This window comes from Lygodium microphyllum, chromosome 10, assembly GCF_053477565.2.
Source record: "Lygodium microphyllum isolate KBCC chromosome 10, Lygodium_microphyllum_v1.1.10, whole genome shotgun sequence".
Lineage (NCBI taxonomy): Eukaryota > Viridiplantae > Streptophyta > Polypodiopsida > Schizaeales > Lygodiaceae > Lygodium > Lygodium microphyllum.
Window position 1 is genome coordinate 5,651,677 of NC_141144.1, and position 25,594 is coordinate 5,677,270.

General features: G+C 45.2%; 1 protein-coding gene and 2 pseudogenes across 2 annotated transcripts in view; 2 read left to right on the forward strand and 1 right to left on the reverse strand.

Moving 5' to 3' along the window:
* Positions 1-25,594, forward strand: part of LOC148029668 (Transducin/WD40 repeat-like superfamily protein) — a 169,224-nt gene that overhangs the window by 139,379 nt on the left and 4,251 nt on the right. The window lies entirely within an intron of this gene.
* On the reverse strand, positions 8,363-8,878 carry LOC148029669 (uncharacterized; annotated as a pseudogene).
* LOC148029670 (uncharacterized) lies at positions 20,922-24,099 on the forward strand (annotated as a pseudogene).

Consider the following 25,594-nt stretch of genomic DNA (forward strand, 5'->3'; position numbering starts at 1 on the left):
TATTTGGCATATGCGCTCCTCTGGTGGGATGGATCTATATCTGCCAGTCTCAATCTTTAGCTGATGTGAGGAGCGCGTAATAGGTGTGGTCGGGCAATGCTCTCTAAAAAGCCTCCAAGTCTCTCTAGAGTCCTGGCTCAAGAATACTAATATAGGTCTCGCTCCAGCTAGGCTAAGAATATTCTCTTCTTCCACCATGTGAGGCGTCTAAAGAGTATCTGTGCCTGTCTGTGGGTAGTGGACCCCAGCGCTATCTCTCTCTGTAGCCGTGCTCTGGTCTCACGGCACTCATCATCATACGAGCTGTTCCGAGGTGTCACCCTAGTGGAGACTCTCTGTGTGGGTCATGAGTGTGGGAAGGCTACACCTGCAGCGATGTGTAGGGCCTCACTGAACTCTTGAGTCAACTCCTGTAATGGAATGTCGGGGTCCGCATCGTGTAAGAATCTAAGGATCTTTGCCTCATAGATATCCTTTGTCTCTCTGGAAAAGAGGTATCTCAAGTGTCGGTGAGCTGCACGATGGGTCTGCCTATTAGTGAATTGGAGGCCGATGGTGAATGATAGGTAGCACCGTGTCGGTGAGGATAACATGTGAAGGTGCCGGATAAGGGGTATCTAGCCAGGCCATTGAGAATGGCCAACTTGTGTACCGTGCCCATCTCCACAAGGTATCTCGCATATTCGGTGACTTCCCCCATCCTGAGATGTCCTCTCCAGCTATAGCTCTGCCACATCTTGCTCCTGTAGCATCTCCTCAGATGCATCAAAGAAAGACACCTGATGGGAGGCTGTCCTAGCATTAAAGTCTCCTAGTAAGATAACCTCTCCCTATTGAGAACTCCCAAATATCCTCATCCAAAGCCACATATGGTGATTGCCCCTTGGGTGGGGCATATCGGGACGTCATAGGGGAGAAATAGCATATGGCAACATACAAAGTGCGTTCCTCACCACGCACTCTCACCCACATGTATCTGGCTTGCTCATCTCTGCAGACTACCTAGATCATCTGCTGTAGCTCCTCCCTGAATAACACTATCACTCCTCCCGACCTGCGATTACTGTGGTCTGTGCGTGTCTGCTTCCTACAAGCTGACTCCCACCTATAGCTTGTCACCCGTGGAAGTGTAGTATGTGGTCCCTGATGTGTCTCTGAGTAGAACACTATATCTCTCTCTCTGAATGTCTCCTCAAAAGCTCCCAGGGTTGTCTCTGTACGTAGTACGGACTGATCTGTACGGTATGGTACGGTACATATCCGTATGATTTAGTACGAAAAAATGGGCACTTTTTGGCCACTCTACTTTAAATCTACAACTTTCCTTTTTTCTTTTTCCTTTCTTTTTTTTTCTTCTTTCTTTCTTATTTCTCCCCCAAGCCTCTCTCTTTTTTTCGTAAAAGGTAATTATATTAATTACGAAAAAAATACACGATTACTGGATTACAAGATACATGATGACACAAAGCCATCATGTGAAGAGGTTTTCTCTTTCTCTCTCTCTCTCTTTTTTCTGATTACAAGATACACGAGGGCCCTAGGCCAACATGTGGGGAAGCCCCGGAGTAATGCACTGAAAAAGTTACACCAATCATGGCAACGACCCAAAGGCAATTGCCATATGCCACGGATGCAAATCCTCTCGAGGGAGCAAGTCAGAGTGTCGGATGATATCCAGCTGCCAATGCAAGAGCCCTTTAAGCCTGGCAATATGTCGGGGTACATTAGAGGCCGAATCAAAGAGAAAAGCATTGCGCGTGGTCCAAATGTGCCAGCATCCCCAATATCTGAAAAAGTGAAATAAGATCTTCTCATGCAACTGTGGCGGTGCGGAATACTTCGGGCGCACAAAAACCCAATCGAAAGGAGTTAGCGAGGATCCCACCACCGCGCGCCAAATGAGCGACAAGAGTGACCAGATATTCTTGGCGAGCGGGCAAGAGAGAAAACGATGTCGGGCCGATTCTGCCGGTGTGGTACAGAAGAAACAATTGCCATTCGAGATGCGACGCTTGGCAAGGGCCGAGGCCAGAGGAAGACCACCAATCATTACCCGCCAAAGAAAAACCTTGCATTTGAAAGGTGTCTTATTTTGCCAGCCCTCCATCAGCGTTTTGTGCCACCATGACAGCGATTTCCGCAGTCCCCAAACAGTGTTAGCTTTCTCTCCCAGCCATTGGTAATCTTGAACAAGAAGATGATACACCTGATTAGTGGAGGCCTTTTCCAGACTCAGGCGGCCTGCAAGATCCCAGTCCTGCCAAGGGCGATCCACCGTCAAGGCAGGAAAGGGTTGCCGACCCTGAAGCTTCGACGAAAGCTGCTCCCACAAATCACGGTATCCACGCGGGATCTTAAAGAGTCGCCGAGCAGTCCGAAATGAGACGAGGACATTGCGAGTAGCAAGGGTAGCATCCGCAACCGACATCACACCTAAACGGGCCATGCGATTAAATCTTGGTCTGAGTTGATGTTTATCTTCCCATGAAAGGAGTCTCGATACTGCCAACAATTCCAGTTGAAAGGAGTTAGTCTGCAAGCGGTCCCCCACTGGGTGCCAGCGGGCCTTTTGGAGCACCACTTTCCAAGAGCCGACCAAGTGCAGTAACAAAGAGGACGAGGGACTGGAAACACGAGAGTCAGCATTAAGGACATGCCACCAGGAGGCCCGAAGCCGTGTGCTGCCATGGCGGAGCCCGCTGTCCTCAAGAAAATAACGGGCTATGATGGACCAAGGGTGGTGATCCACACACATGGCACGAAAAAGGGACCAACGGAGAGCTAACATATGAGTGTGTGCATCCAAAATCGCTCCGCCACCCATGCGCTTAGGGGTACATGCGTGTGACCAAGAAATCCAGGAAATGGCGGCCTGCAGTGAGTCCTTCTTCCATAGCATGAAACGGATGGGATGAGTGAGGGCCTTCAAAGTAGTAGGAGTCCATGGCAACAATGGCAGGAAATACGTTAGCATTGGAAGCATGATTGTCTGGGCCACTTTGAGGCGGACATGGAATGGCCACGCTTGCAACTTCCAATACATAAACTTTGCTGCCAATTTTTGTGAAATCCACTCCAGCAGGGCTTTTGGCCGTACATCCACCCCCAATGGGTATCCAAGATGCCTGACAATGGAGCCACGGGAAACCACCTGGCCTTGCCAGCCTAAGGACTGCAAATCAGGCTCCGTACAACTGAGAAGGGCTGACTTAAGGGCATTGATGCGAAGCCCAGAGGCCTGACCAAAGAGTGTCCAAACATCTAATGCCCTTCGAATGTTGTCCCTGTCCGCCTGCAAAATCATAAAGGTGTCATCCGCCAAGGATTGGCTAACGAAGTGCTGACCCAACGGAAGAGACAGACCGGCCAGCTGGGCAGAGGCTGCCATGGAGGATAACATTGAAAGGACCGGGTGAGTCGCCAGGGCAAAGAAGAGGGGGCTCAAAGGACAACCCTGTCGGACCGAGCGTGCGAGGACAAATGGCTCTGTAACTCCACCATTAAGCATAACTCTGGAGGAAGCCTCAGCACTGATGGTGTAGATCAATCGGGACATTCGGGTACCAAAGCCCATGGCCGACATGAGGTCTGCAATGAAAGACCAGTCCACATAATCAAATGCCTTTTCCAAGTCCAATTGGATCAATACCACTTCCTGACCGGAGTGCCGCGCATAGTCAATGGCCATTTGCACATTTAAGATATTATGCAGAATGTTGCGGCCCTTAATGAAACCATATTGGAGAGGATGCACAATAGCTGGAAGGTGCTTGTGGAGCCGATTCGCCAGCACTTTGGAGTAGATTTTATACATGGAGCCCATCAAAGAGATTGGTCGCCAGTGTTGCAACTTTGACGGCGAAGGGACCTTTGGAATTAGTTTGATAAGGCCTTCTTTCCATGAGGAGGGCATGACCCCCGTTTCCCACACCTGCTGAAACATGGCCACCAATGGCTTCGCCAACTGCGTGGCCGAGGTCTGAAAGAATTCATTAGTGAGACCATCCCAGCCAGGGCTTTTATCATTCGGCAGGTGCAACAAAACGTCCATAACCTCGTCCTCGCAAATATCCGTCTCCAAAGCGGCTTGCATATCAACTGGATTCTGCTAGCGGACCAGATGATAGAAGACCGCACGGGCATGCGTAACCTGGCTAGAAGGCGAGGAAGAGGAACCAAGAAGATCCATAAAATAGTTTCTGCACATAGTGACAATGGTCTGCGGATCCGTGACCATGCGACCTTCCGAATCCTGGAGTCTGGTCATATTTTCGCGGGGCGGAGATGCATGCAAGGTGCGAAAGAACTTATGAGACTGGCAGGTGCTATCTTGCATTGTGTCCATCAAGTTGTGCAGCTTGGCCTGTTGATAAGATTTCAACTGAAACACTTGAATAAGATGGGCCAACCGCCTCTCCAGAGACAGCAGAAAATCATCATCAGGGGAATCCAGGAGCAAGGAACGGACCAAGGCCAGTAAGTCTTCTGCTGCATGTCGACGCCGGCGGCAAAGCGAGGCATGATGGATCCCATACTGGCGAGCAACCCGCTGCACATTAGAGAGCAGCCTTGCAAATGAAGGCCAGCCCTCAGAGGCGAAGTCCAATAAGAACCTCTCAATCAACTGCTGCATATAGCCCTGGAAAACTGAATGCTTCAGATAAGAAGAGTTGAAGCGTAAAGGGAGCCTATCCAGGAATTGCACAAAAGGTGCAATAGAGTGTGCCCGCATCTCAAGCTGGAGGGAGAAATGGTCCGACAACGCATATTGCCGCAAGACCTTCATTTCCAGCATGTCGGGAAGAAAGTCATCGCCCTGCATGATATACATTCTGTCCAGCCGCGACCAGGTAGTTGCATATTGTGCGGAATGAAAAGTAAATCCTGAAAAAGAAGGGTGAAGCCACGACCAAAGATCTTGCTTGAGCACGTGCAAAGCAAAAGAACTCCACACCCGGCTTTCCGGCGTATCCATTACCGAATGCCCTGAAGTGGACTGAGAAGAGTCGACACACATATTGAAATCTCCCATCAAGAATCCCCTTCGGCCGAGTGACATGGAGCCCTGCAAAGTGGACCAAAGATCCCGCCGGGATGCGGGATCATTCGGAGCATAGAGGCCCAACAGCCATAAAATCTCGCCTTCAAATAAGACTTCGATCACCAGAAAGCGGCCCTGCACATCATTTTTAACAAGGACAGGCTGATATTTCTCATGGACAATCATCAGCACGCCCGAATAGTGCGTAGCATGGGTCCCTGCATAAAACAGGCGGAATCCATGACAATCCATCACTTTTCCTGCTTCACCGTGACTTTTGTGCTCAACTGCACACAATACATCCCACTGGTTCTCGTGCAAGACGGTCCACATGGCATGTTGCTTATGGCGAGAGCAAATGCCTCGCACATTCCACGTGGCTATCTTCATGTATCCTCAAAGACGGAAATCAGGAACGAGGCACCTGCTGCCTCGATTTCACCTTTTCCGCGAGAGCATCCAGGACACCCTCATCCAGAAAATCAGCCAATACTGCAAAAGAATTCTGGCGACCTGCGTTGGAGGTAGAAGGGCAATCCACTGCCTTGGGAGAGGGGCGGGGATAACGCCGATCCCAGGGTGTAATAACATTTCCTTTGGCATCGAACGCCAGCTTGGCAGGTGGGCCTCTGGGGCCGTCGGTATAGGCTCTCCTTGGAGACTGATTGCGGGGGCCCGACGGGGCCCTAGGACGCGGAGCCTGCTGTGAAGTGGCCATTTCTTTCCGGCGCGTATACGTGCGCACGGAATCCTAGGAAGCGGGAGGCCCAGGATCCGCCAAGCCTGTATCCAACTTTTTACCTTTTTGAGGACGTGCCTCAATCCAGTCAGTACGACGGGAATCCACACTTCGGACCTGTTGTTTGCCTTTGTCCATGACATGAGGAGACTGAAGGGCTTCCTGGGGCGTGGCATCAAGCACCATGTCGTCCTTGGGCAGCACAGCCTGCGCATCATCCGAAGACGAGTGCTTTTCAGGGCATTCGGCCATGAAATGCCCCAATTTTCCACATGAAAAGCAGTGGCCCGCAAAGTTGCCCCATTTTAAGCGAAAATACAAAGAATGCATGCCCGAACAATTGAGGCGAAGCCACGCGGGCCTTTTCCTGGCCGTGTCCCATAGCATGCATAAACGGTTGCGGTTCATCGCCCTGAGGCTTGGGGGAACCAGCACTGTTCCCACAACTGCCATCGCATCCTTCAACATAGGCCAATAGACCGCCGGGCAGTTTTCCACCTCTACCCACACCGGGCATTCACGTTGAAGCAGACGCTGGAAGTCGGCCATGGGGCGCCATGGCACAACATGAACCAGGCGGCGATCAAAGAATAGCGGCAACTTGGACAGGAGCTCAGCGCGATGCGTTTCCGATTTCAGCAAGACCTCATAAAACCCGCGAGGTCCAAGGAAAATCTCCTCAACCGACTCCCCTTGCAATAGATGGTGCAGCCACTGGCGAATATGCGAAAGCATTGGGATCCTGCCAGTGAAAAAAGAATAACTGCACGGTCATAGAACACCGAGAAAGATCGCAAGACTGATTTGAGGTCCACCGTGGCTTCCAGCACATCATCCGTTCCCGCAACAGAAAAAGATTCGGTATTATGCTGGACATAGTCGCCAAGCAGAGTATTGGCGAAGTCCAGCAAATGCTCCCAGTCGATTTCCTGCGAATCCACCGGATCAGAGGCCACTTGCGCATAGGAGCGTTCCGGAGGACTCATTGGCTCATCAGGCGTAGGCTTGGAGCGTTTGGCGGCAGGCGGCTGTTCAGAACTCGGCGGCAACTCCTCCGTGCATGGCACCATATCTTCCGGCTCCTCTGCATCGGAATCAGGGCCAAGGGCTGCCACCGTCCGGTCAAGAAAATCCAAATCCAGGCCAGCCATACTGCTGTCTTCACACAGAGGACGAACTCTCTCTCTCTCTCTCTCTCTCTCTCTCTCTCTCTCTCTCTCTCTCTCTCTCTCTCTCTCTCTCTCCCTCTCGTTGTCTCTCTCTCTCTCACGCGCTGTGCAGGTCCCGCAGTCCTGCAAAATCAGTGCACCACCCGGCTGCAGCAACAGGACTGCAACGACGAACAGGACAGACACGCGCCGATGAACCGGGGCGCCGTGTAACGGGTCAAACACAGGAGGCGTAAACGGGGCTGCGTCAGCCCTGCACGCTGACGCAGAGCGGACAACCACAGGCGGCGCACTCTGCACAGGTCAGACGTCGACAGGGCAGGTGCCACGGGGTCAGGCCCAGGGCAGGCGTTGATGGTGCAGCAGGGCAGACGTCAGACGTCGACGAAGGCGGGCACACCCAGGCGCAGCCGACGTCCGGCGAGCAGGCGTGAGACGTGGATGAAGGCGGGCGCAGGTCCAGACGACGGGCAGAGACTGACAGGCGCAGGTACCAACGGGCGGGCGTACCTGCGACAGGCGTGGCGACGGCTGGAACAGGCGGGCGCAGCCGCGGCAGGTACCGACGGGCGCAGCAGCGGCAGGCACGGACAGGTATCGACGGGCGCAGCACGACAGGCAGCGGCAGGCACGGCAGGCACGGACAGGTCCCGACGGGCGCAGCACAGCAGGCAGCGACAGGCGCGACGGTCGCTAGGTCACGGGCCCCCAAGCCTCTCTCTCTCTCTCTCTCTCTCTCTCTCTCTCTCTCTCTCTCTCTCTCTCTCTCTCTCTCTCTCTCTCTCTCGCCTCTTCCTCTCTCTAGTTGCACTAGTACCACGTACGAAAGGTTTGATACTATACCATACTTTAGGTACCGTACCTTACGTATTAGTACCATAAGGTACCAACTTAATGGATGAACCTTTCCCATTTGAACTGCACTTTGGGACGAGCTAAATGCAACTTATATCAATATGATTCTCGCATGAGATTAGGTTATTTGAGATTCAAACAATTTCTCTCAAGCCTACACTTCTCTTATTTGTATGATCATGCATGTATGATGTATCCACTCCTATCTATGCAGTTATAAGTTGTAGGTAGCAGTAGCGCATGTTGCACATTCGGCATTAGGTTTTGGCATGTTATCCTCAAGTACTCATTTTATATGCTCTAATAGCATTGCTATTTAGACTTGAAATATCTATTCTATTATCTTTTTTCTAAAATAATCAAGTTATTTTTTTGTCGTACTAATATCATACCATACCTTATAAAATCTTAAGGTACCATTTAGTACCATATTTTATCGTACCGTACCGTATCGTACCTTTCGTACCTGACAACTATGAAAGCTCCCCCATCCAATCGGAGGGTTCCATTACAGTTCCAAACTGCCACTGCAAGGCTGGTCCCATAGGTCTCACACCGTCATTTGTGGCACCTCTCCATGACTACCACTCTCCCTCCTCTGTAGAAGGCGAGTTTGCCTCCTTGGCTGCCTTAATTTTTGGCATGCACTCTCTCATGTGGGCTAGTTGGGTTGGTGTGAGAAGATCGTCATCCAAAAACACACCGGTCCCCTTCAATGTACGGCGTTGAGCTAGGAAGTCTCTCCTAGCCTCCATGGTGGGGAAGCGGAGAATGAGTGCATGCTCTTTTGAGCTCTCCCCTTCTATGCTTTTCTTGCCCACTCTCCAAGCGGAGACATGGGTGTCTTTCTTAATATTCATTAATGTGTAGCACCTTGGTGTCCTCATCCACTTTTTCATCCATCTTCACCCCCGTCACCCGAACATGGAGTGCTCTCATTTTCCTTTTTTGTTCCTCGTCCAATGTGTCATTGATTATGGTCGTTGTAGGTGCGTGTGCTAGGTGTTTTCCCTTCTGTGCAATTTGAATCCATTGCTCCGCCTCCTCTACTTGCTGTTGAGTTTTCTTGAGCATCTCTGCCCAAGAAACAGCCTCCTTTGTCCCTCCTTTTTTTGGAGTTGTTATACTTGCTCTTTGATGCAGGTGAGCTCCTCGGTCATGCTATGTTGAATTTCTCCTTCCTCTAGCTTGGGGCTAGCAGAATGTCAGTTAATAGCTGCCTAAGTGATTGCGCAGGTCCTGGCAGATTATGAGTTTTCATGAAGATTATGAGCTCAGAGCAGGGTTTCCATCAGTACAGACTTCAATGCCAATCCTCAACGTTGTTAAGAAGGAGCCAGAGGAATTGTCAAACAGTGGGGAGTCTTCTTTCTCTCGCTTTGCTACTCTGTTGCAAGCTACTTTACAAGGATTTATGATGTTTCTAGATTTGATATTGCAATTTGAAAAATGTTGCAAAGACCTTGCTGAGCAAGTGAGAGAAGCTCTGGGACAATGGAGCCGCAGCACGCCGCTCAACTTTGTGAGCTTGCCCGTATTGTCGAAGGAGTTAAAAATGACATATTGCATTCTCTAACTACCCAAGAACCAACCTTTTGAGATTTATTTTTTTTTGTGTTTAGGGCACAACATTAGTTGTGTTGAAAAATAAAGAAATCATAGCAACTACAAAGATTGGTAGATTGGATGATCCACAAGAAAGAAGATAGATATACATCCTCATAACTTGGATAATTAGTGTGACTCTAGTAAATGATAACCTCCATTTAATGTTTGGAAGTGCTTCTTTGTAAGTCTAGTAGTTTAGATAAGGTTATCATTTAGAAGCAACCATGAGGCTTAGACAAGGTGCTACTTGCAACTCACTTTACTTGCTATACATCCAAAGAGCACAACAAGTAGTGCATGTGGCATCACTCTAACAACATCTACATTTGCAATACACAATGTGATGACTTTGGAGATCAAGATTGAACAATTGTCATTCCAAAAACTTTGGAAGCAACGGACATGTGAGCTATGGTAGATGGAGCAAGAGAGCAAGAGGGTGAGAGCAACAGTGTGTGACTAGCCTTCCCTTATTCATTAGTCACTGAAAGAATAAATGAAGTGAGAGTGATGGGTGCCAGCCACGTGTAGTGTACAAGTGTGTGGATACTATCAATGTAGTGAATACATTGGTGGCGTAGGCACAAACGCCATTACCCCCAACACAAACCAAATTGGAAAAGTTTGGTTACAGGACGACATAGAAACTCTTCTTTTCATTAAAGTTTGAGTTTTAGGGCTATTTTAATGAGCTAGTTGTTGGGATGTAAAGGCCCTTTATTCACCTCTGTGTATTGTACACATGTATTATTATATTGTACATGTGAATGCACCCATACATGCCCCAAGTATAAATACATTTTATTCTTTGTGTACCAACACATTGTTAGTACACCCAATTCAATCGTACTCTCGCTTAGTCACTCTCACTGACCCGCACTCTTCTACTACTAATGATCTTCACGCTTCCCAATAGCCACTCCCAACAACTAGTATCAAAGCATAGGTTGTGCACACTTCCCGAGATCAGATCAGCTGATGGCACGGATTGCTCGACAAGTCAGGTGTGACTTGACAAGACCGACTGACGGGGATGGAGGTAGACGACCAACGAACAAGTCGTGTAGGCAGCTCACGCTAGGTTGAGCAAAGGACAGGAAGACAGCAAGTCCAGCAGAACCAATATGGGTGAGATGAGCAAGAAACGTGACCTGCAGGCGCACGCAGTAGACCAGAGGAGCAACCAACGGATGGGCAGACAGGTCGTGATGCCAGCTGACTGCAAGTGCATGCGGCGGATCAATAGGCCACGTCCCATGAATGACGCGACGTGACGGTCTCCCCCCCCCCCCCCCCCCCCCTCCCTTCCCCATTTTCTAAAAAATCAAAAATTATTTCAATCTCACTTATCCCCTTGCTTTGAAAGGAATTCGCGCGTGGAAGCAGAGTCTTCAAATCTGTGCAAATTTAGTTCAGAAATTTGGGGCTTTTCCCATATTTGAAGTTGTTTATACTTGACAGTGACTTTGTGTCAGAAATTGCAGTCATTTTGCGTGTTGACCTCAGTTAAATTGGGGATTTTGCCAAATTTGTCGGATTTTTTCTCATCCAAGTAAAACTTCCTGAGATTGGACCTAGAAAATTTGCGGCTTTTCATGTATTGATGGAATTTTGCTCGGCTGGGTCAGATTGGCTGACATTTACACACTGTTGGACTTGGAAATTTGGAACTTTGTGTAGATTTTGGTAAAATTCTGCAGTATTTGCCCTTGTGGTGGCTGGTTTATGTAAAAACAGCAAAGGTTTATTGCTGGTTGGGCAAGAACAGCAATGTATTTTGTGGTTCAGCTTGTGCTCTTGCAGTTCAGTGCATTTACACTTGTGTTTGTGATAAAAATGGCTCAACTGCTTCTAGTTCTGACATTAAGAGTTTGATGGAAATCAAACAATTTGATGGTCGGGACTTTGACCTTTGGAAAGACCGTATGCAGGGCATACTATTCTTAAAGGATTGTGAGGATGCTTTGCAGGAAGATAACCTGTACAAATGTTTGATGCAGATTGGGCCAAAGTCAACAAAAAGGTTGTGGCTTATATAAAGATGGGTGTCACTAATGACATTTTGACAAACATTAAGGACTTAGATACTGGCTATGCAATATGGGAGAAGTTGAAACTTACCTATGAGATCACCACACATGTTAATCAGGTGCATTTAATGCGCAAGTTGGTGAATATGCAGCTGGATGAGTCCAAGCCTGTAGCTAAGCGCTTAAGTGCATTTACTGGTATCTTAAATCAGCTGAAGGATACTAATTTGGATTTCGATGATAAGTTGAGGGTGATCTTTCTGATCATGACACTGCCTGATTCTTGGGAGACCTTGGTGGTTTCTCTCAGTAGTAACCCCAATCTCTCATATGATGGTGTAAAGGGTTCAATCCTGAATGAAAAAATTAGATGTAAGTCTAGTGGAGAAGGCAGCAACTCAGCTTACAATGTTAGAGGCAAGGTTGAAAAGAAAAATGCCAATGTTGGATAGAGAAGCAGAAGCAAGAGCAAGGGAAAGGAAAAGAGTGATATTACTTGCTATTAGTGTGTTAAAAAGTGCCACAAGAAGCCTGATTGCAGGTACTACAAGAAGGAACAAGAGAGAAAGAAGAATGCAAGAGACAAAAAGAAGAAAGAGGATAAGATAGATGTATCTGAGACGGCCAAAGGCAAGGAAAAGGCCAATGTGGCCTCCAGTGTAGTCATAGAGGAGGTCTCGAATGCAAAGGCTAATGTACTATGTGCAGTAGATTATGATACCCTTGTATGTTACATGTAGGATATGCAGATTACCAAGCCTGATGTGATTGATGCACTTTTGTCAGTTGATGATGGTGTCACTTAGACTTGGATTGTAGACTCTGGTGCCTCTTTCCATGTAACTCCTTGCTTGGAGTGTTTTGCTATGTTCAATACAGGCAGTTATGGAAAAGTATATCTTGGAAATAATCATGCTTGCAGCATTGATGGGATAGGCACTGTACACTTGTCCTTGGATAATGGGCAAGAGCTTGTGTTGAAAGATGTCAGATATGTGCATGGCATTAAGAAGAGTTTACTATCTGTTGGTCAGCTTGACTTGCATGGTTACACTATATTGTTTGGTGGTGGTTTGTGGAAATTGAAAAAGGGTTCCATGCTGATTGCAAAAGGAACCAAGAAGGGCACTCAATATTGTGTGCACTGTAAAGCTTTGAATGGCAAGTTTCTTGCAGTTGCTGAATTTGGCTGTCATTTGGAGTTGTGGCACAAGAGATTAGGTCATATGAGCCAGAAAGGATTTAATGTCCTTACCTCTTTGAAGAGGGTTGATGGAAAAGACTCTAAACTTGATTTTTATAATGACTATCAGTTTGGAAAGCAAATGAAAAATTTATTTTACTCTGGTGTCTCTCATAAGTCCAATGTCTTGGACTTGGTGCATTTTGATGTATGTAGTATGCCCGTGAAATCGTTGGGTAGTACTGCATATTTTATCTATTTTATTGATGATTGTTCCAAGAATATTTAGGTTTATCTATTGAAAAAGAAAAGTGAAGTGTTTGCTGTTTTTAAAACTTTTCATGCATTTGTGACTACTGAGACAGGTAGAAAGCTAAAATGCTTGAGAACTAATAATGGGGGTTAGTTCACATCTACTGAGTTTAAGTCTTTTTGTGACTTTTATGGAATCAAGAGGGAGCTTACAACTCCTTATAGCCCTTCTTCAAATGGGGTGGCTGAAAGATACAATAGGACTTTATGTGAAGAGTGTGGTGCATGCTGTCCACTGCTAATCTCCCTCATGAATTTTGGGGAGAGGCACTCAAAACCGCGGTACCCTTACCTCCATATCTCAAGCTTAGTAAAGCCAACAGCCCAAAAGATGATGCGGAAGCCAATGCTATGAAGGGAGTCCCTTATGCATCAGCTTGTGGCTCTCTTTTATATGCTATGGTTGCTACTTGTCCAGACATTGCTCATGCAGTGGGAGTTATTAGCAAGTTTATGTCGAATCTTGGAAAAACACATTGGGAGGCTGTCAAGTGTATTCTTTGATATCTAAAGAGTACACAAAGAAAGTGTATTTGCTATGGACAGGGTGCACTTAGTCTGTACGGTTATTGTGATGCAGACATGGTAGGTGACTTGGACACTCATAGGTCCACTAGCGCGGATGTCTTTACAGTTGCTGGTGGGGCCGTTTCTTGGTGCTCTAGGTATTGTTTGATAGTGTGAGTTTGAGCCAAACATGGAGACTGATCTGTGCTAAACAATAGTAGGTTGATCTCGAGTCCCAGTTGTCAATGTGAGTGTCGATCACCATCATTACCAGAGGAGTGGGTTCTCTAAACTTCTAAGGGCTGACGAATTGATTGCATGTAGGGGGGTTGATTCATAGTTTGATTGTAATAACAACAAGCAATGGATGCTCTTTCCACTCTTTTAGAGACTATAAGAGCGACGGTATTTTCCAAAATAGCTACCACACATAGCACAAGGTTTTGGACTCTAGAGATCAGAAGTTGGAGTAGTGGCATTATTATCATTGTCCATATAGTTAATTGATATACTCAGTACGAGGCTTGAGGTATGTGCATATCATCCTTCTTCATATATTTATATAAAGGTGATACCGAATAAGTTAGTAGATTATTGCAGAACATCGTAGCACTGAGTACTATTGAAGCTGAATACATATCAGCTACTGAAGCTTCTAAGGAAGCTATATGGTTGAGCAGACTTACAGAGGATCTCGGCATGTCTATCAATACTCCAGTATTGGGATGTGATAGCCTATGTATCTAGCTAAGAATGCCATGTATCATTCACGCACAAAGCATATAGATGTGTGATGTCACTTTATCAGACAGATTTTGGAAGATGGTCTAATCACATTGACCAAGATGAAAACACAACACAACCCTGCAAATGTTCTCACTAAAAGTCTAAGCAAGGCTCAGCATGAGCATTGCATACGACTAGTGGGAGTTGGTTAAAGGTTCACTTTGGATCTTTAAGTGGGAGGTTGTTGGGATGTAAAGGCCCTTTATTCACTTCCGTGTATTGTACACATGTATTATTATATTATACATGTGAATGCACCCTTAGGCGCCCCAAGTATAAATGTATTTTATTCTGTGTGTACCAACTCATTGTTGGTACACCCAAATCAATCGTACTCTCACTCTCACTGACTTGCACTCTTTTGCTACTAAAGATCTTCACGCTTCCCAATAGTCACTCCCAACACTAGTGAAGCCTTAATGAAAACTAGAAAGGAAGTGTAAGCATAGCTCAATCCCATATACCCTGAGACGTTCTATCCCAAAGCAGCTAAGGCATCAACCAATGGGTGCATGTTGGCTGCCCAAGAACTTACCAAGACTAGAGAAGCATTGGTTATTTTACCCCAGGAGTCCAAAGGGCTCCCCAAAGAGGCCAAGATATCGAACAAAGGGTGCTCGATTGTGCAATGGCCTCTCAGGATGTGCAAAGACCAAGCTAAACCACTTTGAACTTTTGTTTTTGATGTAGTAATTGTACCCATTTGAGGAGACAAAATGATGGTTCACTCACAAATCAAAAAGACAATATATACTTAGTCACCCGCAAGGATGTCTATGATGAAAGAAAGGGGTGAAAATGTATGTGCTGATGATGGATACAACTAAGGACCTAGTTAAGGATGATTTGCACAATGAGATTCATAGAGAAATGCTACATGATGAGAATGCGAATACAACACTGTGCCGCTTGGACAATGTCCTTCACAGGGGAAATCGTCCACTTACCCAAGCGTCCTTTGAATACATCAAAGGAAGTAAAGACCAATGTCAAAGTTAATGAGGAAACCATAGGGGCCAAGTGAAGGATAGGAAATCCCTCTCAACCATGGATGTCAATGCCATAGAAGAAATAGGAACCTGATGTCGATCTTCGGGTGGTGCCAAGAACGATGAAGAAGGATGAAGATGAAGCATTTCAATTGGAAGAGCTAGGGAAAATCAACCACCATGGTAGCATCAAAAGATGCCTAAAGATCCGCCTCAAGAGGGAAAGTCTCCATATTGGTTGCAAAGCAAGTCTTCAAGTAAGATGGAACCACAAAGGAACGGCTATTAACCCATGTCTTCAACCTAGGAAAGCCAAACCTTTATGTTACCCCTAAATTGAAGTACAAAACCCTGCAAAAGAGATTTAGAATTTGTATACCAAAGTTTCATAGTGAGATGCTTCAGTGCCAAACAAGCACAAGTTAAAATGAATGAAGAATAGAAATAAAGAAATGTGTGAATGTGTGAATGCAATAGAAGACAAATGAAGGAGAATCCTAAAGTTGAAGGGCTAAGGACAAATTAGCCGATAGGCATGACTCATTAGCCTAAGGAACTAAGAGTACATAGCAATGCAAGACTAGCCTAGAGTGCTCCAAGGGATGTAGAAGATGCTAGCTAGAGGGTGTGGCTACCATCATGCACATCCATCAATAGACCTCTCCTAATGACTCATGGCGAGGTAGATAAGTGGTCCTAGGTGGAGGGGTTAACATCAAGAAACCTCAAAACAGTAGCTAGAAGTACATGTGGTGAAAAATCTAATGGAGCAGAGTTAGCAGACCACTCATCCAAACTTTACACGAGTCGTATTAGATTGGGGTGAAGGGTGTTGTCCATATGCCACATGTCGAATGGTGCGCCATTGAGGTGGTTGCATACCAAAAGGAGAAGAAGGTGCAACAGCTAGAGGAGGATCCTCTCTCGATTTTCAAGGGGGTGTTGCTTGTGGATGCAATCCGCAATTATTGTGGAATCTTAGCTAGAAGACCTTAGGCATTAGTATAAGACGTGTCTACATCACCTAAGCGTTGATAGTCTATGTAGAACCTAATCCTTTTAAGGAGTTGCTAGCAAACGGGTTTCATTTCTTTGGTTTCTTTGGTTTTGACAAAGGAAGGGTTGTCACTATCACCCTTGTTTTGAGTTACCTTCCCATCTTGAGAGTTCTTGCCACTACCCAATATCCCCTAAAAGAGGATACCAAAGCTCCATTTGAAATTGAGAATGGAGAAGAGGAGTTTTTGTGGACTTGATCATGCAGCCTTGCATAGCACAAAAACTGACATTTGAACTCATAGAAGGTCGGTAGTCCGAATAATGAATTGATGTGTTGCATAAAGTGGAAGTATTTAGTAGACAGTTTGTTTAAGAAGAATGTGATCTGATTGATCTCAGTGAGTTAGTAGTGGTAAACTCGGTAAATAATCTCCAATACTCAGCTAACTTGACTTTCAAATCATCCCCTTTCTTAATGCAAAATTCTGGCAGCTTATAATCGAGGTTGCACATAGCAGTCAAGGAGATGACTCCAACGATCAAATGCTAGGGAGAAATGTTGTAACTGTGAGTCAAACTCTAGAAGTAACCCCTACATTCACTTGATATTTGATGTAGCATCGCGAGCTCTCCATTGATGCATATGGCTAGGGTGGGCCATTCAAGGGTCTTGACATAGGCTCTAAACCAACTACTAGACCCTCAAACTCAAGCACTTGTTGGATAAGGTTAGACCAAACTGCAAAATTAGACCCATCAAAACGAGTCTTATCTACAAAGGCATTCTTGGTCGTAGCAACTAAAGTGTTAGTGTTGAGTGAGAAATAGGGTGGGAGAAAGGAGTACACTTTGGAATTAATCTTAAGAGTGTTCACCATGGATGTGTGTGTGTGTACAGAAGATCCATTGGTCGGAATTGACTAGCTATGGTAGCTGCATGAGTAGGCCAAGGAGGAGAGAGAGGCACATTGTAGCTCCATGGGGGAAAGGAGTACACTTTGGAATTAATCTTAAGAGTGTTCACCATGGATGTGTGTGTGTGTATAGAAGATCCATTGGTGGGAATGGACTAGCTATGGTAGCTGCATGAGTAGGCCAAGGAGGAGAGAGAGGCACATTGTAAGCAGAGCATGGAAATCCCCATGTCGGAGTGACCCATGTAGGGTGTGATGGCACACCATAAATAGAGGATGGATATTCATGCTTGTGGGGGATGGATGGAATATGTGGTGGCACTCCAAAAATAGAGGATGGAAATCCCTATGTTAGAGTTATAGGCATACATCCATGGGGAATGGTGGGGGTTACCCAACACAGATATCCCAAGATAAACAGATGTGCTTACTTGTGGGTGTGTGTAAGATACAATGTTAATGGGTGGTATTCCCGATAACGCTGTACCAGAGTGCAGGGTGTCATTCACGTGTGGAACTGAGAAGGAAAAAGCGCTAGGAGTAGCAATAGAATATCTTAATTCTAATGTGCTTGATGTAGAGGTGGAATTTAAACCAAAGCTATCGAAAGCATAGGGCAAAAAAAACTGATGACCAAGAGAGGGAGGGATAGGAGAGAAATGATAATGAGTACTATTGACTCCATTATCAAATGCAGTAGAAGGTATAATGTGGGGTATATCTGTGGATGTATGTTTGCTTCAAGAGCCTCCTCCGTTGACATTGATATATTCAAACTTGTCATGATCCAGATCCTGCACCTCAAAAGGAGAAACAGAGAAGGGCTTTGTTTCATATGATTCAAAAGGATTTTATGAACTTGACACCAGCCTTGCTGCGATGAAGAAGATGAATCGTTAGTTGCCCCATATGTAACCAACTGATCTGAATGAATTTGCAAGGTTTTCTAGGTTGTCTAGATGGTAGTTGGAATATCCGATATGCATGTACTCTCTGGACTCCTTCAACATAAGACTTACATCTAGCCAAGAAGGTAAAGAAGAAGATGCGCCATCCTCCTCATTGAGGTCATACTGTCTCTGCAAGGCCTCAAGTGATGAGAGAGGAGTTTGAGAAGACGACGTAGTATCCCAAGTGGAAGGAGTCCCAACCATTGTGAATTGGTTATGTATTGTTCATGTATCTCATACAAACCAAGCCTCCACCATAGCTGCATTATACTCTTTACAAGACCACTGGCTCACATACAATGTACAAACACGACTAAAACACTAACTCACACAAAAATGTAGAGACACAAATAGACAAGAAAGATAAGTCTGAAGTAAATGAATGGATGTTGTAATGAATGAATGAGTGTGCAAGATACCCAAAGGCATATCTGTCCAATAGTTGATGATTCTCGTGAGAGACGGCTGAGTCCAAGAGTGACTCGTCAGAGCTGAGATTGGATGATGGAAACCTCCAGGAGCAGGGCAGCAGCAGTGTGAACTGACCTGCAGCAAAAATGCAGCTGTACCAGCACCAATCTGATCAGGGCGACAACAGATGGGCAGATCTGATGCTGCAAACTGTTGTGAAGTCTGTCTAACGTGAGAAGAGGCTTCAGCTTGTCACGTGGCAGCAGGGGCTGTAAATGCATGCAGCAGACAGACAGCCAAGGCTGACATCAGTAGTGAGCTGGAAATGCAGCAGTAAACATGCTACCAGCTGGCTGGTGGCAGTTGGCAGCAAGTCGCTAAGGGCTGGAGGAGAAGGGGCAGTAGTCAGAGGAGTATTGGCAGCTACAAGGTGTAGAGGGCTGATGGCTAGAATGACTGAGATACACCATCTATTTAATAGACGAGGAACCAACCAAACTAGGAAAGCTTGCTTACAGGACATAGAAACTCTTCTTGGCATTAAAGTTCGAGTCTTGGGGCTGTTTTAATGAGCTAATTATGGTTTAATGAGAAATGCTCCTTTTTTAGCTTAACAATTCCCATTGGTGGAGGCATAGTGGTGGCAACTTGCTAGCACATCCTTATCTCAATGGCTGACAAGGCCCATAAAGACACTAGCATCATGCAACTACTAGCCAACCATGACAATCCCTACCCTTCTCAAAACGAGAGGGGATGTTACCCTTCTCAAAACGAGTGGGGATGTTAGATTGGTCTACTAGACCATCAATGAACTTCCTGTTCACAAGCTTGCCTTGTCTCCTTAGAGACTCAAAAAATGAGGGCTTGATCCGCATCTACGAGATGACTTCCGGCAAGTCTACTTTTGTAGAGGCCCGCCCACTCTTCCACACGCCCATACAGCCAAGTGGATCATGGATAGTGGAGCTACATGTCTTATGTCTCCCCTTCCAAGCATCTTCGTGTCATAGAAGCTTGCCATTGGGGGTGTCCATTGTGATAACAATTTCCTTGGCCAATATCCAAGATGTTGGGACAAACCAATTTAACATTCACCAAGGCCCGAATCTTGCTACAATAGAAAATGCTTATTATGTCCCCCAATGAGGATGAATCTCTTTCTTGTTTACCAGCTTTGCCTCTTGGAAAGAGCTGTTTCTTCACTAAGACCACAGTAGAGATATGTCTTCTTCAAAGGTGACTCTAGTTTCCACTTCCTTGCAGGGGCAATTAGGGGTTGGCAAGAACTATAAAGATGGGAAGGCAAGTCCTAACAAGGGTGACTCCCCTTTCTTAGATGGAATCCAATTTCTATATCCAATGGGCAAATTATTCTGAAACTAATAGGTAATATATGAACCCCAAGTGTCTTGGTATGTGGATGAAGAGATGCATTCGATAGCCTTGTTGTCCAACTTCTTTCTTAGTACTTTGGGAATATGAGCATGTGCAAGATACCCAAAAGTATGAAAGTGGCCAATTGAAGGTTTCCGGCTATTCCAAGCCTCAAAAAAGGCGTGACATTTTTCAATGCCTTGGTAGGGCACCTATTCAAAATGTGACAAGCACACAAAAGTGTTTCCATCCAAAGACCATGTGGCAAATTCTTAGCTTTCAACATAAATCTACTCATCTCCATGAGAGACCAATTCTTCTATTCTCCAAACCCATTTTGTTGTGGAGTATATGCAGTAGTATCACTGATGGGCAATGCCTTTCTACTTCAAAAATTTATTCAACAAAGAAGATATGTATTCCCTCCCTTGGCCCGAATGGAGAGTCTTAATCCTGCCCGAATGGAGAGTCTTAATCCTGCAACCAAAAATGTATCATACACCTCTGACTTTTTCACCAATGAGTAGACCCAACAAAAACGAGTAAATAACATCCACCCAATGACTTTGTCTGCATAGGTCCACGCAAGGTTGTCCACGTCCGACGGATGGGTCAACTCGTCCGAGCCGTCCTATCCCGTCCAGACCCGTTCAGTCGTTTCCTGCGAGCCGTCCAACTGCGCTTCGTCACCCGTCCTCACTCGTCCGGTTCACCGTTCGTTCCTTGCAGCCTGTCCGACTACGCCCCGTCACCAGTGACCGTTACGCCTAGGCCTTGTGGCTAGTAAAGTTGTAAACGGTCACTTTTTTTACCGTTTTCAAGCAGCTAGGGCCCAGGCCCATTTTTCTTTTCATTCTTATCTTTCTTTTCTTTTTTCATTCTTACATTTCTTTTCTTTCTTACCTTTCTTTTTCTTTTCTTTCTTTTCTTCCTTACCTTTCTTTTCTTTCTTTCTTTCTCACAAAGACTCAAGAGAAAAGATTAAAGATTCTCTCTCTCTCTCTCTCTCTCTCTCTCTCTTAAGGGCCAACCCTAAACTCCAAAGCACTCTTCCTTTCTATAAAATCTCCCCTCCCCCACCGTCTCATTCATCCTTTCAAGTTCTCCACCCCTCCTACTCCTTTCAAGCTCTCCATCCTTCCTACTCTCTCAAGCTCTCTCCTTGAGTCCTCCCTTAATCTCTCAACCCTTCCAAGTTCCAACCTCCTCCTTCATCAAGCTATAGTCTCTCTCTACTCCCTCAAGCTCTCTACTCCTTCAAGCTCTCTACTCTTTCCGCTCCTTTCTTCAATCTTCTCACCCTCCACCCGTGACCCTTAAGGCTCTCTCTATATATCATCAATGTCACCCCCTCTCCATGAGGCTTTTCGCTTGCATTGTGCCTACTTCAAACGAGTGAAGGAGAAATCCAACACTTGCAAGTGGCAATGCAAGTATTGCCCAAAGCTCCAAATCTCATCTGTCACTCGCCTTCTCATCCACCTTTGCAAATTAGGAGGGGAAGCCACACCATGTCCCTATATTCCTGATGATGTCTATGAAGATTGTCGTCGGAAATACTTGCCATTGAAGCGACGCAAAGCCCTTTCAAGGACAAGTGAGGAGGTGATCTCTCCCAATCATGGGGTCTCAGATGCGGAAGACGATCCCTCTCCAACTATCTCAGTTTCCTCTGTTGGAGGGGCCTCTTCTATCCCATCTAGAAAAAGCCATTTGAGTGGTGCACATATGCCCAAGAGACAAGCCACTCTCGCCCAAGCAACGGGGTAAGTTTCCGGTCCTCTCTCCTTTCTCAAGAAGAGGCAAAGGCAAGTGGAAATAGAGATTGTACGCACCATAATTGAGTGCAATCTCTCTTTCCATATTCTCAAAGTGGATCGATGGAAGCGGATGGTGAAAGCCATTGCCACGGTTGATCCATACAAGGGATAATACGGTGTCACGTATAATGACATGCTTGCCAAGAAACTCGATGAGGAGAGAAAGAGAATTGATAAGTCCCTTGAGCCTGTGCGTGCTGGTTGGGTGAAGTATAGATGCTCTATCCTATCCGATGGATGGAGTGACCGCAAGAAAAAGGGAGATCATCAACATCCTCGTCTCTTGCCCACTTGGCACATACTTCCTACGAGCGGTGGATGCAAGCACAAGGGGAATGAGAATCACGGGCTCGTTCATGTATCGACACATATGGCAAGCCATCATTGAGATAATGCTTCTAAATCCATTATTATGTAATCTCTTTTTTTAACCTCCCAAATTTATTCTAATTTCATCGTGTATAATCTTGTAGGTTGGGCCACAAAATGTGATGCAAGTTGTCACGGACAACGCCTCGAATTGTGCATCTATGGGGTGGAAACTTGAGGCCGAGTTTCCGTCCATAGTATGGACACCATGTGCTACACATTGTCTAGATCTTCTTATGGAAGATATAGGCAAGTTGGAGTGGGTGGCGAGGATTGTCAATGATGCTTACATAATCGTTGGCTTTGTCAACTCCAAGGTCCGAGTTCTTGCGATATATCGCTCATACTCGGACTTGGAGTTGAAGAAGCCCTCGAAGACTTGGTTTGCGGCCATGTGGCTTCTCCTCGAGCGTCTCTATGATGTTCGCAACAAGCTACAAAAAACAATTGTGTCAGATGAGTTTAAGGAATGGCTTAAAGGGGAGTCCACATCAAGCCAAGTGGAAGCAAAGGCCATTCAAAGGCTTTGCTTAAAGGAGGAATTTTAGATGAATGTGAGGGGCATTATTATTGCCATCGCTCCCATCTACAAGGTGCTTCGCATAACGGACATGGAGGGGGCTACTATTGGCCTCCTCTATCATCTTATGGCGGATGCAATGGAGGAGATACAATCATCGACCATCTTGGATGGGGAGGTCTCTTCTTCATGGTATTGTTTTTATTTTTATTTATTTTTAATGATTCATGTTTCTTTTTAGTTTTAGAATCTATATTTCATATTGTCTCGCACTTTCTTTTCAAATTTCACCTCTAAATCTCTATCATCTTACAGCTACTATAGAGATATCTTGGATACCACCCCTAAAAGAGATGGCATTCTCTTTTTGACAAAGAAAAGATGGGAGTGGATGAAGTAACCTATACATGGGTTTGCGGCACTCTTATATCCTGCCTTCAAAAAACCCTCTCTGTTCATGGATGTCAATGTCCTTGCCGATCGTGATGTCTTTCTTCCAAAGGCTTTGGCGGAAGAGCACCACGGTGCCTTTCTTCAAGAGCTCATTAATTATAGCGATCAAAGGGGCACCGCTTTCACATCTACCATTTGTTGGAAGCGGGAATCGTTGGTGAAGCCTCTTTTTTGGTGGGAGTCATTTGGCTATCAATTGTCTCACCTCCAAAGAGTGGCCTTAAGCGTTCTTACACAGGTTTGAAAATCTCTTTTTTTTTTCATTTAATTCTAGTTACAACTTACAACTTGCAAACTTAAAGTTTAAACTTACTTTTTTTTCACATGGTTTAGGATTGTTCGTCGGGTGCATGTGAGAGGAATTGGTCCACCTATTCCCTCGTGCATACCAAAATTCATAAGAAGCTTAGTACATGACAATTGGAGCGACTAATTTATTGTCGCTTCAATTTACGCATGCTATGCAATATGCATGAGATGTCTATGGCAAGACAGGTATCATATATCTAATTTTTATACTTTTTAGTTCATAACTTTCTTTATAGATTATGAAATATATTTAAAGAATTTTCACTTGTTTAATCTAAGTTCTTCATTCTTTAAATATATAGATAAATGTGGATTCACTCAAGCTCTCTGCTAGTACACTTAAAAGTGGGACTCGCAAGAGAGACTTGGAGGAGGAGCAAATCTTTAGGGAGCTTTACTTGGAGCTCGAGGAGATAGACCGGCGGGTCTCTCGCACTCGTGCACGGCGTGTCCGTGTTGTTATTCACCCTCGCGCCGGTAGCAATGGAACTTCTACTTTGGTATCGACATCGGCTACCCGTGATGCTTGTGGGGCCCTTAGATGCTACACGAGGCGTGGGAGTGGCTTGAGAAGTACTCCTAGTTCGGCCCAGGAGGACATACCTATCACTGCCTCTCACCTAGAGCTTAGAGAGCCCGAGTATGATGACGAGAGCAATGTCATTAGTGAGGGTGATTTTATTGAGGAGGGTGATGGCTCCTCAAGTGGTGACGAGGATGCTTCCACCTTCAATGCCAAGAGTGATATGAGCACCTAGAGTAATCATGTATCTTAATTCCGATTGAGCCATGGATGATGGCTTTTATCTCGATCCATTTTTGTACACTTTTTGTATGAGATTGTACACTTGGCTCATAATAAAGTTTTTGGTTTCATTATTCATTTTACATAGTACACTCTGGAGTCTTGTTTCAACTCTCTTGTGCACTTTGGCTTGAATCTCTAAGTTTATGTTTTAACTTGTAAATCCAAACATTAAGCATAGACTTATATGTATTTTTTATTTCATCAGACGTAGGTCCAAGATTTATTAGTCCGATTAGTACCGTACTACCATCGGACTGTACTTATCGGACGCCATCGGATGTGACAACCATGGGTCCACGTACGTCCGAATGCACAATCTATAACCTAGCCCTTGCCTTAAAAGCAACATTGCGAGGAAAAAAAAATCGATGTTTTTTTTTTTTCAAAATGTAACCCTTACAAATATGCTTAGGAGGTATCTCCAAGATAGGTAAATTATCTAGCATCTGAGTACACCACATAAGCATTAAATTGCCATAGTTTACATGCCCCATGCGACCATGCCATAACTCTACCTATGACATAGCAGGAGTACTAATAGATGCCAAATAGACTAATTGATCAATCAAATAAGCATCTAACTCATAGAGTCCATGACATAATGTGCCAATCAATACCAAAGTTAAGAATTCCTTATCCTTGACCATACATTTGTCATTATCAAATGTGACATGCATACTACACTTTGCTAAAGAAAAAATGGACAACAAATTCTTCTTTATCCCTGGCACATATAATGCATCTTGTAAACAGAGAGTAGAGCTATCAATGGCTTTCAAGACACTCTCTCCAACACCTCTAATAAGGTAAGATGCATTGTTGACACATTGCACAGATTTGCCAACAGGAGTTGCAGAAACAGAGGAAGATAAATCCCTGTGGAATGTAATGTGCTTAGAAGCACCACTGTCAAAGAACTAAGTGCTAGCATTCTCATCAGAGCTAAATGCTCTATCAATCAAGGAAGAATCATAATTGCAAGTATAAAAACAGTAGTCACAGTGAATAACAAAAGACACAAACTTTGTAGCAGTAGGAGGTGCATCAGAAATAGACATTCCTGACTCCTTTTTCTCCTTGGCAATACACTTTTTACATTCCGTGATGTAATAACTTGGCTTCTTACTATAATGGCACTTGCTCTTCTTGGCTTGTGTGCTCCCTGCTTCTTGTTGCTTTATGAAGTATATGAACTTCCAGAACTCTATAGAGCATTTTTAGAGTGGCTGCCCTTGCCTTTCTGTCTTGCCATAAAAGCTTGTTCAAAGGCTACAACATCCACCCCATTGTTCTTTCTTGTTTGCTCTTCTCGTAGGAACAAACTAACCAACTAAAGAAAGGTAAGTGGCTACGGAGAAATTCTCATGGTGAGATTGAAGACCATATGAAAGGCCAAATAAGAGGGTAGCAAGGAATTGAAAGTAGTAGAGATCATCTGTGCATCA